Raw genomic sequence first — 19,144 nt, forward strand, 5'->3', positions numbered from 1 at the left:
TCTTATCACTCAGTGATTTCCTCCCCACTCCTCTGCCTGTGTGCCTCCCCCCCGACACAGACCTTTCTGCTGCTCCCAGCCCACCCATAACCCCTGTCCTCAGACACCAGTCCCTTTGATGTCCTTAATTTCTCCTCTACATCCATCCCTCTTCTCAACCCACCATCTCAGATGAACATCCCTTCCCTGCTCAGCCTCTTTCCCTTCTCTCCATATTCAGCTGTTGCCTCTATCAGCAGGATGCATTTGGAAAATGGCTTTTACTGAACAAGCCACATAAATGAAGTCTCTCAGTATCATACATGTCTCCTGCTGATTCCCCAGCAGGTTTCCAGATTAGGGGGGAGGGAAAAAAAAAAGAAAAGAAATCAAAAGAAACCAGATGCTCAGGGGATTGATTATTCCTGCATGATCCTGTGGATAAATAAAGTGTTTGGAAAGTTCTGAAAACACATTTTGATGCTGGGATTTAATTTATAAGAAGCAGAGGGCAGGAATAGATATGGATTCAGGGTTCCCAGCTGCCAGGAAATGATGTTAGGTTGGGTTTTCTTAGGGTCATAGCAGTGGAGAAGGTCTGATGGTGCCCACCACCTGTGGGCTGTCGTGTCTCCATGGGTACCACCAGGTGATCAGTTTTGGGATGGGTCAAGGGCAGGAACAGACATCAGCTCTTGCATTTTCCATAGGGTCCCATACGAAGCACAGCTGCAGCTTTCCCAGTGCCTGGCAGAAACAGCCTCTCTACATCCTCTCTTAATCCACTCACACCCTCTTGATCTGGTTTAAATAAGTAGGTGGGTTTCTCCCAAGCCCCAGGCAGGGACGCACATGGTTCTGGGTGAGGGGGAAGCTTTGGAAACAGGGTCATGAAAGGATACGGCTCAGAGAAACCACTCATCGGGCAAAGTCCAGGGATGAGCACCCGCCTGGGGCTCACATGGGGTGGCTCAGCAGCAGTGGAGCAGCCACACTGCTGGCAGCTGCCTGACACAGCTTCTCCTCCTTCCAGAGGTGGCCCGGGGCTGGAGGGGAGCAGGGGTGTCCTGCCAGCAGGAAGAGCCCAGGTCACTCCGTGGTGGAGGGCGATGCCCTGAGCTGGCAATAGGGACAGGAGGGTGCACATCTGCTCTGCCCAGCCACTCCCCACCATCCCACCACCAAGGGCTGAGGGTCCCTGAGCTGGGCCCAGCTGAGGGTGGCCATGAATACAATCCCAGGAGAGGCAGGACAGTCCCTCTGTGCACCCACAGCCACTCTGCACGCCCAGCACGGGAGTGTGCACAGTGAGTATAAAGGCAGGAGGATCACAGATCCAAGGACACAGGGTTGCTGGAGGAGAAAAGTTCTGGAAAGGCTGTTAGCCAGAGAGGTCAGTATTTGCCTGGACATATGAAAAAACTATAGGGAAAATGCTTAAAGGTACAAGGTAAATATTTCAAGTGGTGTTTCCATTAACTTCAAATTCCCTTTACAGGTTTTCCTTGGTTTTGCTCTCAGAGTCAAAGTCGTTGCCTTTGGTGACTTTTTGGTTCTTATCTCAATTCTAAATGTTAAACTCCTTGAGTCAACTGATTCTAATAATTTAGAGTGTTGTTTCAGTGATTTATCAGAGCAATACGAGCCAAAATGAGGGGTTATTTGTAAAAGTTTTTTGTAGCACTTAAAGGAAAAAACCCATTTCTGAAAACATGAATGAGATTATTTTTTGGAAGAAAAAAACAGCATATGTAATTTTCAGGAGCTGAAATGAAGGAATGTAATTTTTCTGAAGGAAAATCAAAAGCTCTGAAGTGAATAACCTTCTGGCCCCCAAACAGTATTCCTGCAAATCTTTCTATGCTATTAATGTGTTAGTGTGTCTGTTATATGCACCATTGTGCAAAATGCATTTCTGCCATCAACACTTTAATTTATATGAACCTTTTTGTTGTGCTTTCATTGTTGATATATTCAAGTTATTTATTATTACTTGTTTATTTAAAATCACTTCACAACATTGCCTTTATATTTCTTGACTGCACTAAAAATACGTATCTGAATAGTCCAGGCCCCTAAGAGGAGTGATACTAATGATAAAACACTGTATTCAGTCGTGTATCTCTTAGTGACTTCTTCTGCAGGTTTTATAATCTTTTTATGCTTCCTCACCCTGTTTTGCAAAGTTTTTTTCTCTGCTGCATTTATACAGGGTATAAATACCACAAAGGAGATACTGATATTATTTGTTTACAGGGCACCTAGCACATTTACAGCTCAGGTCCAGAGGTTCTCCCATAATACAGCTAAGAGAAATCCAGAGTAGTTTTAGGGCAAAATTCCCATATGACTTTATAACAGAGATATTCCTGCTGTGCAATATTTGCTTTTAATGATAACAATTCTGGCTCTGATGATAAAACCCCGAATCTTGCAACAAGTGTTGTTTCTGTTTTTGATTTTTCACTACTACTGGAGTCATGGGATTGTGCAACTATCTCAGCTTTTATTTGTTATCATTTTTTATACCTTGTGGCTGCCAAGAAGAGCTTGAAATTACGAACTCTGATGTTTCAGGCATTCAAAGGTATTAAGAAGCAGGAGGCTTATGTGGCTGAGACATGGTATGGGGCCCTCCTCCATGATCCTAGGTAGGTGTTTGGGTTCTACTACAGCACTGAGGGCTTCTGTCTCCAAACCGGGGAGGAACTGGCTAGAGAGTCCAGCCTTGTGCCCCACAGCTTGGCTCTTGCCCAGTCTTACCCTCTGAGTGCAATGAGATATCCACTTAGATTCAAAATTAGTGGGTTCTGCCAGGATGTTGTGAAACCACAGCCTCTTGGGCTGAGACTTGGGCAGAGCCCTTCCCCAGCCCTGCTCAGAGACATTTTGGGGCAAGTGGGCACAATTGCAGGAGAAACAACCCCGTCTCCGAGAAGCAAACTTTACTGCAGCTTAGGATATATAGAAAACCCAGCATCATCCAGAGCCAGGGTGAAGCAGATGTTTTGGGGGATTTCTCATTTTTCCTGGTTTCTGGCATAATTTTTACATTTGACACGTGCTCCTGATGGTTCTCCAAGATGAGCACCGAGCTGTCTCCATTCCACTGGCCACTGCAAGAGATTGTTTTGCATTTCTGCACCTCCCTAGTGCCCGTGCCCCTCGTGCAGTGAGCGTTGTGGTGCTGGTGCTCTGGCTCTCTCTATTTTCCTTTAGCCCAGCTGATCCAATCTGGGAATAAAAACAGAGGGAAACAGATGGTCCATTGTACACTCTACTCCTGCCTGCACTGGCTCCCAAGAACCTGGTGCTGGGGCCAGCTCTTACCTCTTATTTTCCATGTTTCATGTTAAATGCATGTGCTAAGAGGAATTTGGGCAGGACAGCTTGTGTTCCTGAGTGGGGAGCACCTCAGTCACCATCTGCGTCAGGATGGTTTTCCTGTTAATGCTGAAGAAATTGGGTGGAGAAGATCTCTGGGGTACAAATATGTGTCCTGGAGCCAGGAGCCTGGTGTGCCTGCAGGTGATCTTTTAGTCATCCCTATTAATCACTGGGTGACATCTCAGGTGCTACAGCAGTTGGAAAACTCCTAAGTATGATATGTTATTTGGTATCAGTGAGTTATATCTATCACTAAAAAAAAAGGATAATTTTTACACCCACAAATAAAGGCACTTCATGAAGTTGTTTCCAAACAGTGTGTTACCACTTTCCCTTTGTAACTTTTATTGTGCTACATAATAATTTATTGACAAAGCTTCAGTATCAGACTCCGTCTCCACTTAAACCAGCTCCAGGGAAGTTTCTGTTTCACTTCTGCACAGCGAGCAATGGCCACATCCAGCACAGCAAACACCAGACTCAGGCAGCTGGTAGCTCCTAACCCTGCTCCCATTTTCCAGGCTTTCTGCCTACCTTAGGAGACAAGAAAAAGCAGAAGGCTGACCCCCAGCATGACGAATTCCTGCTGAGCTTTTTCCCATTAACTTCAGTAAGGGCTTAATCCGGTGGTTTTCAGAAGCTGGGTGGCTGGTGGGGATTTTTGATGGAGACAGAGGAGAGAAGACAGGGTGTTAACATGTATTTCTGATTAATTATAGTGTTCTCAAGAGTAAGTGAATAATAGTACTGGTCAGAGCCAGGCATCACACGGGTCTCAGCCCTGCAGAGTAAATGGTGTCTGAATTGTGAGTAATGTTGACCTGGCAGAGGCCAGATAAGATATGGATTTTTCATGTCCAGGACTGGACAGAATTCCTCATATTGATAACTAAATGCACCAAAATAAAGCCAGTGCTTAGCACGCAACTCTTCCTCTCTCTCAGAAATCATATTCAGCTGGGTCAGACAGCAGAAGTGCCAAGCAGGGCAGGTAATTCATATGCAAACAATTAGCCAGGAGATTAAATGGCTTCAATAATTTCCAGCTTTGCTCCCTATCCGGAACAAAGACCATCTTTTCCTGTTAATCTGGGTGAGAGATGGAGGCCAATTCCTGCAGCATCCAGGAGGGATTTTTGCAGGGACCCTGACAGTTCCCAACCGGAATTAAGCTCCAGCACCACCGGATAAAATAACACCTGAGCAAGTGTTGGTACCCAGCTAACCCCATGACAGAGTTAAGGAGAGGACTGTGTTTTCCCTGCACCCTGGGTGTGTTTGGAGGCTGAACAATTTCCATGCATGCTAAGCCAGCACCTTTTATTAATAACTCCTAAACTTACTCATAGTTCTCCAAGCACTCTCACTGTCCTATGTTAGAGCTGCCCAGAAGAGCTAAAAGTTCACAGGATTGTTTTTCAGACATAATAATCTGCCTAAAATCAGCTGCTCATGTTTTTTGTCACCTTGAAAACATAGAGATAGCCCATCACTCTGAAAACAGGGAGGAGGAATGCAACCAAATGAATAGTTTGACTTTTGTGGGTTTATTTTGGTATATATTTCATATCTACATATCACATCTATAGATATGTTATTCTATTATTGACCTGTTCAGATATTTCAATGGAAAATGTTCAAAATTTAAAGTTTATGAGCTGTTTTTGGAGGAGAGGTGACTTTCTGACACTGATTTGGAATGAAAAATGGTTTAAATAATCCAAGTTTCCTACAGAATATAAACTCCACCTTGCAGCCAGGTCTGGGAATGATAATTTTCCTCCTACTCCAGGTTTTCTCACTTATTCAAAGAAAACTGATAAATGGCATGATACACACTTGAGTCTCTTGCATTTTTGCCAGGCTAAGTGATGGAGAAATTAGTTCATCCCTTCTGATGGCACTGGTGGAGATGCTGAGAAATGAGCTGTGTTTAACTACTTCCTTACATCAAGAATCTGCTAAAATTGGGGATGAATGCAAGAAATTACTTCCCCAGGAAAAATCTCTCAGCACCCACAACATGGTGGGAACCAGGTCCTACACTGCCTCCAGCAATTCTCCCTAATGATGTCACTCCTATTTACTGAAAGATGCACTCAGTGTTGGGCAGAGTTAAACCAACCTTAAATATTTTAGCACAGTTCATTCAATTGCCTTCTTACAGGACACCGGAATGAGATATTGCTTATAAAAATGTGATAAAAATACAAAACAAAACAGAAACTTGGGGCCACCCCACATATTCAGCCGAGCTTTGCAGATCCCTCAGTGCTGCTCTGGCACCAGAGTGTCCATCTGCCCCAAACCTGGGTGTTGTAGGAGCTTTCCTGTTACCTCAACAGCTTTTGCTGGTTGGCATTGGGCAAATGCAGCAAGTCACTGATCTCAGTTCCTTCTCAGACTTTGCAAAGTCTGGAAGATTATGTCTATTTAGCATTAAATATTCTCTCTTGCAAACACGACTTTAAAGCCAGTTTGAAAAAGGTGGACTTTCCAGCCCAGTACAGCAGCTGCTTTTATGAATCACGAAATAGATGCTGGCTTAATGCTTATGAATACTTGTAAACTGGGAGTTATGACTAAAGCCAGAATTTGACCTCCTTGCATTCCCTGTTGGACACATCCTGGCATGCCTCCTTGAAGATGCCCGTGTCTGTGCTTTGCCTTGTCACTGGGAGATACGGCATACGGATGGAATGATCATATTGGCCTCTGAAGGAAAATATTTAACCCAGGGATGTCAATGGAATATAGAAATGATGGTTAAAATCCCAGAAGCCTGCCTTGTTTTTGTCTTTTTCCTTTCATCTAGCACTTTGGGTCATGCCATCACTTATACGCTTCAGCCCAAACAGGCAATTGCTGAGTTAAGAACCTGGAGTTCAAAGTGAACCATAAACCTTAGTCTATAAGATAAATCATACAAATTACTTTACAGAAATAAATAGAACATTTGGGAGAGAGGTTATCTTCTTGCCTTCAGTTTACATCTCTAATGACTGTAAGTTCACAAATGCATTCTGTCAAGAATATAAACATTGCTTTTATTATACCAAAGACAGATATTTATTACCAACTTTTACAGTATGGCCAGCCAGCTTAGAGGAAAACCCTGGAATCTGGGCAAGAATGTAGAAACTTTGTCATGACAATTATTAAATTTGTGGGCACCTGGTTAAGGTGAACATTACTCAGAAAAACCTCACCACTCAGGTTAAACTCCAGAAATAAGGTTTTTAAACTAGTGGAACGGGGCTGAGCTTTGCTAAATTTTTCTCGTGCAAGTGGTGCTGACATGCAGAAATAGGTATTTCCACACAAACACACCCAGGTGGGATTTTTCTAAAACTTTGAACTCATCTTTCCCGCAGTTCTCAATTATTTTATTATTGTAACCTTGTGCAGGGCTGTGTTTCGGGGCACAATCCTTAGTCTCCTGCCCTCACTGCCGGAGGAGTTTCATTTGGATTAGGCTCTCACTCAATCATTTTTTCTATGGTAGAATATAATAAGGGAAAAAATTACATTAATAAAATGTTTTTGCTGAAACCTGGTGTTGAAGAGGTCAGGAAAACACAGAGCCAACACCAAAGGGTGCTTGATCCCAGGATCCCAGCATGGAAACTGGTCCCAGTTTGTTCCTCGAAGAGCTTCCTCATCCTGTTCTGCCCAGTCAACATTACAGTCCCCAGCAAAATAAAGTATTTTTGATTGCTCTTTGAAAAGATCCTCCTGCAGAGCAGAGGAACAGCTTGTGTAGGGTGCAGCTTGGGTACCTGGCCTGAGGCTCCCATTATGCAGGAGATGGAGACAAATAACATTTTCCTTGCACAACTCCAGGAGCATTGAGGAGCCGTGATGCTGTCTGAGAATCTGGCCTCTCCTCCTTCCTCTGGCTTTGGAGAGGTTGGGACATCTGGGACAGAGGGTCCTGCTTGTGCCTTGGGAGGTCATGACATCGAGTCTTTTCACTGTTTGATGGACTCAGGGTGCTACTGGGGAAAGAGAGACCGGGTCCAAAAGGATAAGAAAAATACCTCCCTGAACCCCAGAGGCAGCTACACGGAGCAGAGAGAGCGCCTGGGCTCTGGTCCATATCATCTCACTCACCCCTCCAAAAGAAGTCCCTCTGAGCCCAACCTAAGGTTAATTAGCAAAGCAAATGTGGGCACGGATCCATTCCCGCCGTTTCACATAAGCCCACGGGTATTTCCCATCTCAGCCAAATCAGCACCTCTCCGGAGCCCTCTTCTCTCCCAGAGAAAAGCGCCTGTTCTGGAGCAAGAGAAGAGGAAAGACTCACACCAAAACCATCATGCTCCACGTATCGCTGGGCTACATGTGTTCTGCGATTGCAACAGTCATGAATGAGGTATGAGAAATTGGACATGATATTGCATTTCCTGCCCCTGCATCTGTTGGATAAGCTGATTGGAGCTCGCTGCTCCAGCCAGAGATTGTTTCTTTCCTACATCATGGTAGTCACGGTGTCTCTGGTCGGTTGGGCTATGTTATGTCTGGGAAGCGAAGGGAAAGAAAGGGGGGAAAAAAGGAGCATATTGAAGACAAAAATGTTTAAGCCCAGACACGCCTGTGAGCATGTGTGTGACACATTCATGGGCTGGTTTGTCAGAAGCAGGGATGTAAAATCTGTGCCCCCAGTCGTGCTCAGCAAATCAAAGGGTGGAATGGAAGAAAGAAGGAATTCCTCAGCTCTAGCTATACCTGCAGATCTTGCCCAAATGTTGCTGGCGTGCCTCTTCCCCTCCCAGCAGTGGAGCTGCAGGGAAGTCTGTGGTGCAGACCAGCTCCCACTGAGGAATTCATGTGTCCAGTGCCCCCCAGATCCTCACTGTGGGAACCTGGGGTTGGCACTGAGTGGTGGGAGGATGGGGTAGGTGCAAGTTGGTCCTTTGTGCTGATGAGACCGAGTTCATCAATGATCAGGAGAGCTCCTCTCCCCACAGGACAGAATCTGGTCAGGAAGCAGATTGCAGTGGAGGGGAGAGGAAGGACCATCATGGCTTGGACATGGGTGAGTTTTGGGGTGAGTGGGTATGTGAAGGGACAGCAGGAAGGAGCAGGGCTCCATCTCCACAGGGGCTCAGCAAGCAGCAGCAGCCCCAGTATTCCCTGTGTCCCCAGTGCCACCACACCTGGATCTCTTCCTGGCTCCTTTGGGACGTGTCAGGGTCTTTTTGCTTTGCATACAGGGGCTCTGATACAAAGGAGAATCTCACCTCTGTTGTATAAACCCAGGGGACTGTTTAAAAACCTCTTCTGACAGAGGGACGACTCCACTCCCTCACAGCGACACACCAGAGGGTGTGTTGATAAACTGATTGTATCCACAGCTCAAGTGGATGGGGGTTTCTGGAGAAAGTCCAGGGATTTTCTGCTCCATGTGACATCTCCCACACAGACTCCTCCCTTTCATTCCAAGCAGAAGTGTTACTTTCCTTCTCTTTCCTTACCTTTTTTTTTTCTTTCCAGAGGGAATCAAGATATGGGATAGGAAGTAACACAAAGGAACAAACAAATGAAAAGCCAAGAGAAATTATTTTTGCATTGAATCATGAAGAAAAAGGCCCACTCCTTTCAAATGTGGCTGAACATCCAAGAAAATTCTGAGAAAAAATGGGATTTAATAGGAGAAGTGGGTGGAAGAAAATGGATTTTGCTTTACTGGAGAAGTTTTGCAGGAACACCTGTGACTTCTCCAGCCCTGAGAGCAGGGCCCAGGGGCAAAACCAAAGCCCAGTCATCATCTTCAACCTTGAGATTGTCCTTCATGGAGAGCTAACCATGCTCTCACCATAAACAGTGCATTTACCTCAGATTAATATAGGGGTCAATTAATAATTCTACTTAAATGGTGTCTCTGCTGCTCAGTTGGAAGTACCAATAAATATTTTGCATTTTATTAAAGAACTGAGAGCAGGAGCATTTTAAGTGTATCCCTGGTGTGATGTCCATGGTTCAGCAATCCCTGTTCCTTGGAAGACCCAGACACATTCACTTATTTTCCTCACAGTCCTCTCTCTTGCTCTAGAGCCATTCTCTCAAGGGCTCTTCTTGAACTCTGGACATTCCAAAATTAATTACAACTTGCATTAAAACCAGTGCATCTTAATAGGAGCTCTGTCATAACCATAGATGAATGAGGTATCTGGATGAATACAGTGAAAACTGCTCTTTGTTGGAGCCATTTATAACACAAAAGTATTCAGAATTAGACCAGTTGTAATAAACAGGCCAGGACAACAGTGATTACCCATGACAATGAACAATGGTAAATGTTTTAAGACAATGGTTTATACAAGAAGTAGTAAAAAAAATATCTCACAAGCTTGTTACCTGAATGATAAATGAAAACAGAGCCTCAAATAACAATAACAATGTAAAACAATTTGGGAAGCCTTTTTCTAAGCAGCACCCTGATTAGAGTCCAAAGAAAATACATGCAAAAAATATTCAAAATCCCATGCATTACATTGACTTTGGCCAGCTCCCAGCTCTTGGGTATAAAGCTTTCTCCCAAAGTTTTGCAAGTAAAACAAGTTCTTTGAATGAGGGCCTGATCCAGGCAGCTGCTGAACGTTCTCTGTTCTTACTGAGGTCATTGACATCCATGGTTTGTAGGACAGACCTAATGCATAGGTCCAAAAAATACCCAAAAATGAAATCCATCACATAAAACATCAAAAAATGAAACTTTCAGGATCCACCCCTTAGTTGTGTAATCCTTTCTGTTGTTTTTATTATTATTATTATTATTAAAAATATCAGAGATTCAAATACTGAAGTAATCTGCTGGAAACTGCTCCTGTGTCTGACAGAGTGGTCATGAGGCCTGTGGAACTGGATGGCTGCTCCCAAGGCTAGGGCCAAACCCTCCTTGCTCCACTCATGGGAGCAGCCTGATGCTTGGAAGCTGCTTCTGGAAACGCTCCTGCACAAATTACAGCCCTTTCGTCTCCAAGCACGGTGCAGGATTGGGCTCTGAGCCCTTAATCCCCATGGTAAGAAGTGGAACACTGCACACAAGATGTAGCAAAAAAATAGATTTAGTTCAAGGTTAGTCTCAAGAACCCTTATCTGATCACTGACAGTAATTTATCACACAGAACCCATCATTAGTGTCAAGCTGTTTTATTACCCACTAACTTAACACTGTTTTACCAAGAGTCAAGTGTGATGTCACTCATGTTAAAGTAATTTACAGCTAATAGATATGAGGTAGGAGTCAATGTTGGCTTGCTGAGTTCCTTTCATACTCAGTGCTAGCTCCTTTCATTTTGCTCAGTAGGCAAATGAGAGAGCAAGGAGAGGCAGTAATAAAGGGGAAACCCGACTGTGCCCATGCACACACAGAGGAGCTTTGAAATTCCCCACCATCTTTCTACTTCAAGAACTCATCCAAATACATGAACCTTGATATTGAAGAGTTGAAATGGACAGTAAGATTTAAGTGACAATAACAATTAATCTGGTTTGTGGGATGAGAAATGTGGAGTGCTTTGCTCATGTGGAAGCTCCAGCACATGAGCAGAGGAGGAATCCCTTCTGGAGTGGCACCTTGCACCCCCAAATCCTACCAAATATGTCTCACCAGGAAAGAGTAAGCTTGGGCTGGGCTGACATTCCCTTTTCAGCATTCTCGGCTTTGAGGGTGAGAGTTCCTTTCATTTGGAACGTGAAGAGAAGTTACAGAAACCTCAATAAGAATTTTTGTTACAAAAAACTGAGATGATTGCACAGGAACATTGTTTTCCTTCCCTGCCTTCCCCGTCTCTCCGGCCAATTCTGTTCAATCTTAAGGTCAACCCCAGTGCAGGCTGTGTTTATAAGAGAATACATTTCCCATTTCCAAGCACTTGCCGTCTCCTCTAATGAATCCTTCTCCTGACATCTCCAGGATCCATATTCTTAGCCCACTAGACATTCAGAGATAATCCTGACTAATGTGTATATATTCAAAGAGCTTTATTGTGGAGAATTGTACATTTGGGTTAAGGGAAAGGGCATCCCATATCAGTTCACCTCTCCAATTTTATACCCATTAAAAAACATTTAAATATCATTGTATCTGCTCTTATTTCCCCTGGAAGTTCCTAAATTCTAGGCTGTTTTATGGTGACTTCAAATGGTCCTGGAGGTGTGACCCTTCAAGAAGGTCTCTAGGGATTAAATTTTAACAGTTCTTGGGATCTCAGGTAAATATGTTGCTCTGACAACACACCTGGACTGTAAATCTTAGGAGCATCACTTTTGTCAGCTCTGTCAATAACTGTCCTGGTCTGTAAATTCTGTTTGATCAAACAACTCTTGGAAACACACAATTTCAATGGTGACCTCAGCTTCAACCCACAGCACCAATTGTATGCAGATTGGCCAACAGCCCCCAAAAGGAAGACCCCTGCTTTTTGGCTGCAGGAAGGGGCCAGCTAACCAGATGTGAGGCTGAAGGTTTGGAAGAGCTGGACAATGGTTAAACTCTACCTAGAGATTGGCCTGGGTACAGTCAGACGGGATATACAAGCTCATAATTTTCTTCCCGTCCACGGGGAACTGAATAAAAGCTTGCCAGGACTTCTGCTTCTGCATATCTTTACTCTCTTAAAATGGTTCCAGAGGTTTCTTGTAACACATGGCTTTGCTCAGCCTGTTTCTGCAAAATCTCAAGAGTGATCAGGAGATTGTGAGTGGCCCATTGCCGGGTTCTCCCCCAGGCACTGCTTTGGCCACAGAACTGGTGGGTTTCCACTGTGTTGGGAGAAAGCAGCTGGGCAGGACCAACTGTGGTCCAGGCCTAAAACTCACATGGTGCAAAGCTCAGGTTCTGGCTTAACTTTGTATTTGCAAATATGGACAAGCAGCAAAAAGCTCTCTCCTCATCCTGAACTCTGGAGCATTCAACCATGGAAGACATCACATGTCTTGGGCAGCTGAGGAGCCCAGGGAGAGAAAGAAGGGCTTTTCTTCCCCCTCTGGCCAAACCAGCAGCCTTTCCACCTCTCCCTCTCCATGCCACCTTTCCAACTAATTGGAGCCATGTTTTCGTGCCAAACCAGATGAAAAATGCAGCCAGTGAGGGCTGAGAGGTTGTTGAGAAGGTGAAAAATGAGGCTAGGAGAGGTCAGAGATGCAGTCAAAGAGATGGAGAGAAGTGGGAAGTGGAGTTTCGTGAGGTGGAAGAGAAGATTTGCTGACCCAAATCAAGGCAGTTCAGACGTGGCAGAGAAGCTGTGAAAGAAAAGCACAGCCTGCAAACACAGTGAGTGAAGGCAGGAAAAATATTTGGCATAGGGGTATTCAAATTCAGCGTGGAAAAGCAACGCAGGGAACATTAAATTTAGTTCTAATAGACAGGAAAGGCCACACCATTCATTTGTCACATCATTTCAGTACCTTGCTTATGAGAAGCCACAGTGGCATTTCTCCCTCATGGAAGATTATTTTTTAGACACATAAAATACATGAGGAGAGAGATGCAAAATGCAAATTAGCCCATAATACAGATATTGTCCCAAATTCATCCCTAGGGCACCTGTATGAACTTCAGTGGAACACTTCCACCAGATGTTCATTCACAATTGTATTTAGAAGTGCACACCTGTGTCAAGCTGGGCTTTTGAGTCAATAACTTCACAACAAGCCTGCAACGGGAAAAAGAACTGCTTCTAGTTATAGACATCAAAATAAAGCAGAAAACAAGCGCTAATATCACAGATGACTTGGAGCAGAAGTTTTATAAAATGTGAAATTCTGTCCCCGTTATAGCAGAGTTAAATAAAACTCCAGTAATATGAAGGGGAGGCAAGTTTTGGGACCATGCCATCTTCTGGGCCTTCCGAATCAAACCTATGCACTCTTCTGATTAAAATAACAGACTTCTGCAAACCTTCAGACCTTGGAAGAAGAAACCACCTTCCCTGCAGCCAGATTCTCTAGTGATTGGATTTTCTAAGTGCACAGGATCTCACTATTTATTTTTTTGAAATGTTTTTTCAATCCAACATTTCTTGCTTCCTTCTACTCTGTACACCCACATAATGATTTTAAAAAGTGGAGATCTGGATTCAGAGCAATAAAAACCCCACTTGATTTATCCCACTGTGATGCAGATTCCTTCTGTCCTGAAACTACATGCAGAAGAGGGCAGGTAGACCAAGTTGCAGGTAACAGCCCTCCAGACCCTTCCCACATTTCCCTCCAAGTGAGCGAGCACAAAGAACCAGGAATGGCTCCAGATGGGGAAGGGGCTACAGAAACTGTGAGGATGGTAACAGATACAACCTTGCTGCAGGGAGGTTTGTGTAGAGGGTGAACACTCCCAGAAGGTGTATCTCTGTTCTTTGGGTAATTTTGGAAGACATACCTCCAAAAGTGACCCACGCTCAGGAGCCATACACCATCCAAAAGCTATAAAGCAAATGCTGAGGCGAGCAAGTGCTCTTGAATTTTCAAGATAAGGGTTTTAATGTTGTATTGGGAAAAAAAAGAAGTCTTCCCATCATGAAGGCAGGTTGGAAGTGTATCCAAATAGAGAGCAGAGGCAGAGTGCCAGTGAGACAATTTCTTAGTCTCCTACTTTTCTTCCAGCTTCCTCGAAGTCATTGCACTTCTAAGGAATAATGAATCTGAGGGTCTCCCTATTTGCCAACTGGATTTTTCTTTTTTAATCCTTGAGATGTCCCCATTTCCAGTTTCCTCTTGGCAGCCCACATAGCAAGGGGCTCTGTTTATGAGAACACTGCTGTTGATATTAGATCTCATTACTCCAGAGTCTGAAGCTTTAAGGAAAAACACCCAGTATCACGAGACTTGAAATGAGAAAATGAGCTCATACCCCAGAGACGTCCAGCTGGGAGATTCTGCTTTATGGGAACACTTTACAAATACCTCCAAATGGCTTGGGCACCAATGTTGCATCTCCCAACATTTAGTAGCAACATAATGGTCCCAATTTCCTTCCCTGGCATGGGAAGAGGCAGATCTTTTGCATGTTTCTCCCAACCAAGCAACAACCAGGTTACATCATGACTTCGGTGGCCGAAGCTCCTCGCTTTCTTCCCTCCCCCACCCCAGGAACAATGGCTAACTGTTCTTTTTCCATCTATAAATTTGTCCGAGTTAACAGTTCCCAAGATCTGGCAGCAAGCTGGAGCTGGGAGTGAGCTGAGAGATAGGAGAGTGACAGTCTGAAATGAAACACAGAGCTGCTGGGCCTGCAGCCGTCAGACAGGAGCCTGGCTCCCTCCCTTAAAGATTAGCGAGACTCCTTCGCTGGAGCCCTCCGCATTCCCCAAAATCCTAGCAACAAAGTGCTGTCTCTCAGCCGCCAATGAATCATGTGAATTTAACCTTTCACCTGGCCACAAGGAGGTTAATATACCAAAATAGCCTCTTTTTTTTTTCCCTTTCCCCGTTTATTGCCCATAATGGCAGCGGGGAGCACGGTGGAAACCCCGCGTAGCTGCAGAGGCTCTGGAAGTGGTTTGATATCAGACCTCTGCTCGCTGGCCTCTGCCAGGACTGGGCTGGCATCTCCAGCGTCAGCCCACCAGCTCAGCACACACGGGCTGGAGTTTGTACAGGGAAATAGTTTCCATTACACAATACAGAAGATTTTTTTCCTCCTGTTGCCTGGCCAGTGCCTCGCTGTGCCCTCTGGCTTCCACCCCACAAACGTTTACGTGCACAACTAATTGTATACACAAGGCGTCCCCCAGCGTGCCCACGTGGCTGAATCCTGAGTCACTTGCTGCTCCCACCCATGGAAAAACTCCTGGAGAACTTCCCAGGTGGGGTCAGACCCTCACCCCTGCAAAATACTGAGCCCCCTCGTTGGGTCTAGATATCCTCCTTGGGCTGCAAGTCCTTGCCCTTTGGGATTGGGGCAAAGCTGGAGCCCTCAGAGTCCCCTAAATAAAATAAGCATGGAGTTTAAACCACAGTTTGCCCGTCTCCAAAAAAGATGTGATTTCCCTCTCAGGGTACTCCCACCACCAGGAGCTGCAGCCCCAGCCCGGCTCACTGGCCCTGCCATTGTCAGCCTGAGGATTTTCTGACTGCTCTGCAGCTTGGAGCTTCTGTTAAATCAGCCTGGAAAGCAAATGAATTTTAAACAATTTGGGCCAAAGTCGCACAAGCAACGGTCACTTTTAGGAGGCCCATGCCAAATTACCCACCTGAGGGGGGCACACACTGTGGTCAATATTTTGTACCCTCTAAATGTTGAATGAAAAGGGGTGATTTCTGTAGCCATTTTTTGCTAATGGGAGGCTGAAGGAATGGCTGAGACTGAAGCATCCCAGTAAAACGTATCCATAGGGGACAGCGAGAAACACCATCTTTACAGCACCTCTTTTGTTTTCCAGGCCAGTGAAATCCTTACAGGTTAAGGAAGAAAACAGGATCTCAGACCAAGAGGGGGAAAAAGTTTAAGTACTTTCTCCCCACCTCTATCACAGCCCCCCTTCCTGAGAGCCACCACCACATGCATATAATAGGAGACAAATATTTTTTGGTGGAGTCTGCCCTCTGGCATCCCCTCACTCCTTCAAGCACAAAACCTCTTGGTTCCTGCCTGGTTGGGCTGGGGCAGCTCAGTCCTTGCCCACAGCCTGTTGCTGGACGGGGCCTCTCCCAACCCTGATTGTGTCCATCACCTCTCTCCAGCACTGCCTTAGGAATCAGCCCAGCCTCGACCGCAGGAGGTACCTGAGCCCAGGGACTAGCCCATCCTTTGGAGACTGGGTAGGAAGGGGATGGGGGTAAGATGGAGGGATACTGGACTGGGATATGTGGCCTAGGGAATGTGGACTGGGCAATGCAGACAAGGGGATGCGGACCAGGAGATGCAAACCCCGCTGGTCCCCTGCCATCCATCCCCCCCAATTCACAGCCCACCGGGCAGGGGAAGCAGCCTCCGGGAACTTGCTGTGGCCCCGGGCAGTTCGTTCTTCCTCTGGGAGATGGGGGAAGAACCGGAGAGGAGCCCGATGCCGCCCGTCAGGGCTGAGGGACGAAGCTCGCAATGGGTTTCGCTTTGCATCGGGTGGCTCGGGACGGGGAGATTGAAGGGGGCCGGCTCGGGGCCGGCTGCTGGGCGGGCGGCCCAGGGCAGAGCCCCGAGTTGGGCTCCATTCTGACGTCGGACCTCGCCCTCCCCGGCTCCCCCGAAGGCAGGGGGCTGCGAGACGCCTCTGAGTCCCAGGGGAGGATGCTGCAACCCCGGGGAGGCAGAAGAAGGAAAGGGGACGTATCCTATTAATTGTCACCTCCCGACGCACCGAAGGGGAACGATAACCGGCGGTTCCCCGCTCGGGGTGTGCCTTGCTTCCCTGCCCGATGTAGCAGGAGCGGGAACGTTTCTACCCTTCAGCTCGTTTCTACCCTTCTACGTCTCAGCTCGCCTTTTCCTTTTTTTTTCCCCTTGGTTTTTCCTTAGGGGGAGGGGGGAGCTAGAAGCCCCCTCGGGGACCGCGCAGGACGCTCCCACGCGTCCGCCCCCGCGCAGGACTCACAAATCAGCCGGAGCGGGATTAGGGCCGAGGGGCCGGGGCGCCGGGCAGTCTGTCCCGGCCCGGGGGAGCCTCACCTGGAGGGGTCAGGGCTCCCTTGGGGCTTTGTCGAGCCGCACCGGCCCCTCTGGGACCCAGCCGGAGCCAAGCTCTGCCTGGACGGTGGGGTGTGGGGGTGCGGGGAGACATTAGAAAAAGGTCCCTTCCTAACCCCCTCAAAAGAAGTGGTCGTATCCCCTGGAAGAGCAGAGCTGGGTCCGACCGAGCGTGTCAAATGGACCGTGAGCCCGACAAGGGATGTGCGCCGGTGTCAAAGCCTGCGGCGGGTACTGTCAGGGTCACACTGGGCTCTCCCGGGAGACCTTCCCGCCTGTCCCCGCTCCGAACGGGGATGGAAAAGAGAGCATCACCCGTACCTGTGCTCCGTTACCATTTTTGTATCTAATCTTCTGCGCGAGCTGGGCAGAGGTGTCCGGCCGCCACGTCGGGGATGTCCTCGGTGGGGCAGGGAGACCCGGGGAGGGGCGCCTGTCCCTGCGGGAGGGTCCCCGAGCAGCCCGGGCTCCCTGTGTCCCGCACTCCGGCGTGAACTTCCCCGGGCACAGTGCGACGGCTGTGGACTTGGGCATCGCCGCTGCCACTGCTGCCACGCTGGCACCTTCCCTCCCACTTCATCTAAAGCATCGCCCACCCGGGCCTTCCTCAGCTCGAAATTCTACAAACATCCCAAAACACGGGGCATCCAACCCCGTGGACAGCCACACGCGTGGGTGACAGTAGCCGGCGCCCAGCGGGCACTGGAATATGGGGCCAGCCCGACGGCGGCTGCGGCGGGTGGTGCTGGAAGCCCCCGGTGTCGGAGCACCTGCCCTCAGCGCTGCTCCACGCCCGCGGGAGGAGCCGCTCGTGGGACCAGCTGCCCCTCGGGTCTCCTCTGTCCGGTGGGGAGAGAGACAGGCAGCTTCGGCACCACCGGAGGAGAAAGTCGGTTGGTAAACTAGTTTAAAAAAAATAAACCAAAAAATCCAAACACTAGATGAGTCTGACCACAGACACACCACAGGTCCACGGGCAAGTTTTCCCACGCGGTGGTTTCCTCCGGCGTGAACACGCTCACTGGGTAAATCCCTCTGGGTTTAGCAGTGCCTCGTTTTTTTCAGCGTTTTTATATTTATCTGAACGCCAGGAGCGATCGGAGCGGGCAGTTCTCAAGCATTAAAAATAGCCAGAATAAATCACAATTAAGTAACACCTTGAAATAGTAAAGTCTGGAAACCCACGCATCCCCACGGCTTCGCCCCGCTTTTCACAACCGAACCGAAACGAAAGAAGCCCCGGCGGTGGCTCAGCCACAGCCACTAAGAGATTGGGGCTGGTTTTCCTCAGGGACGGATTTTCCCGTGTCGCCGCGGGGCTGGAGCCTCCTCGGGTTTTTTCTTTTTCTATAGCTTTTCCACCTTTCTAAAAAAAAATTTGTCCCCTGTTTTTTTCTTGGTTTTTAATATATTTTTTTCCTTTTTTTTTCTTTACATTTTTATTTGTGGTTTTTTGTTGTTTTGGTTTTGTTTTCTCCTTTTGCCCCGCGGGCACAAAGGATACCCTGCGAGCCATAAACGGCCGCTTTCGTGAGCAAATAAATACATCTCCAGCCAGTTGCGTTGCATTATTCCGAGGGAAATAGCTGGCATTCCTGCACCAGTTTATTTTGGAGCTGAAATTTCCCACCCTCCCCGCAGCGCTGGTCCCTGCGGAGCCGGGGCTGGGCGGGCTCCCCCGGGCGTCGGACCCGCACCGGCGGACAGCGCTGGGCTGCGCTGCCCGAGGGCTCCGGGGCCGAGCGGGGCCCGATCCGTCGGCAGAGGCCTGCGGGCGGCAAAGCTCTGTCCGCCCGGGGATGGAGCGAGCGGAGGGGGAGACTCGCCGCGGCTTTTTCTCCGGGGAGGAGAAGCACATCAACTTTGCGCGAAAGCGCGATAATTCTCCTGAGCGCCCCGGGGACAAACCCCAGTAGCGATGAAATTATTTCCTCGCTGGTCGGTACCGGAGGAGAGTTAAAACGGCCGGATTACCCGGGCTAAGCGGGCAGCTGGGACTAAGAGCGGCTTGCCCTCTGAAGTCCCTTCCCGAGCTCGCACCGACGAGGGACAGAGGGAAAGGGGTTTTGTCCCCGCCACAAAGGCCAGAGCGGCCCGGCGGGGGGGCTGCAGGGAGAAGGACCATCTCTGCTGCTCTCCGCAGAGGTGGCC

The sequence above is a fragment of the Pseudopipra pipra genome, chromosome 17 (assembly GCF_036250125.1).
Source record: "Pseudopipra pipra isolate bDixPip1 chromosome 17, bDixPip1.hap1, whole genome shotgun sequence".
Lineage (NCBI taxonomy): Eukaryota > Metazoa > Chordata > Aves > Passeriformes > Pipridae > Pseudopipra > Pseudopipra pipra.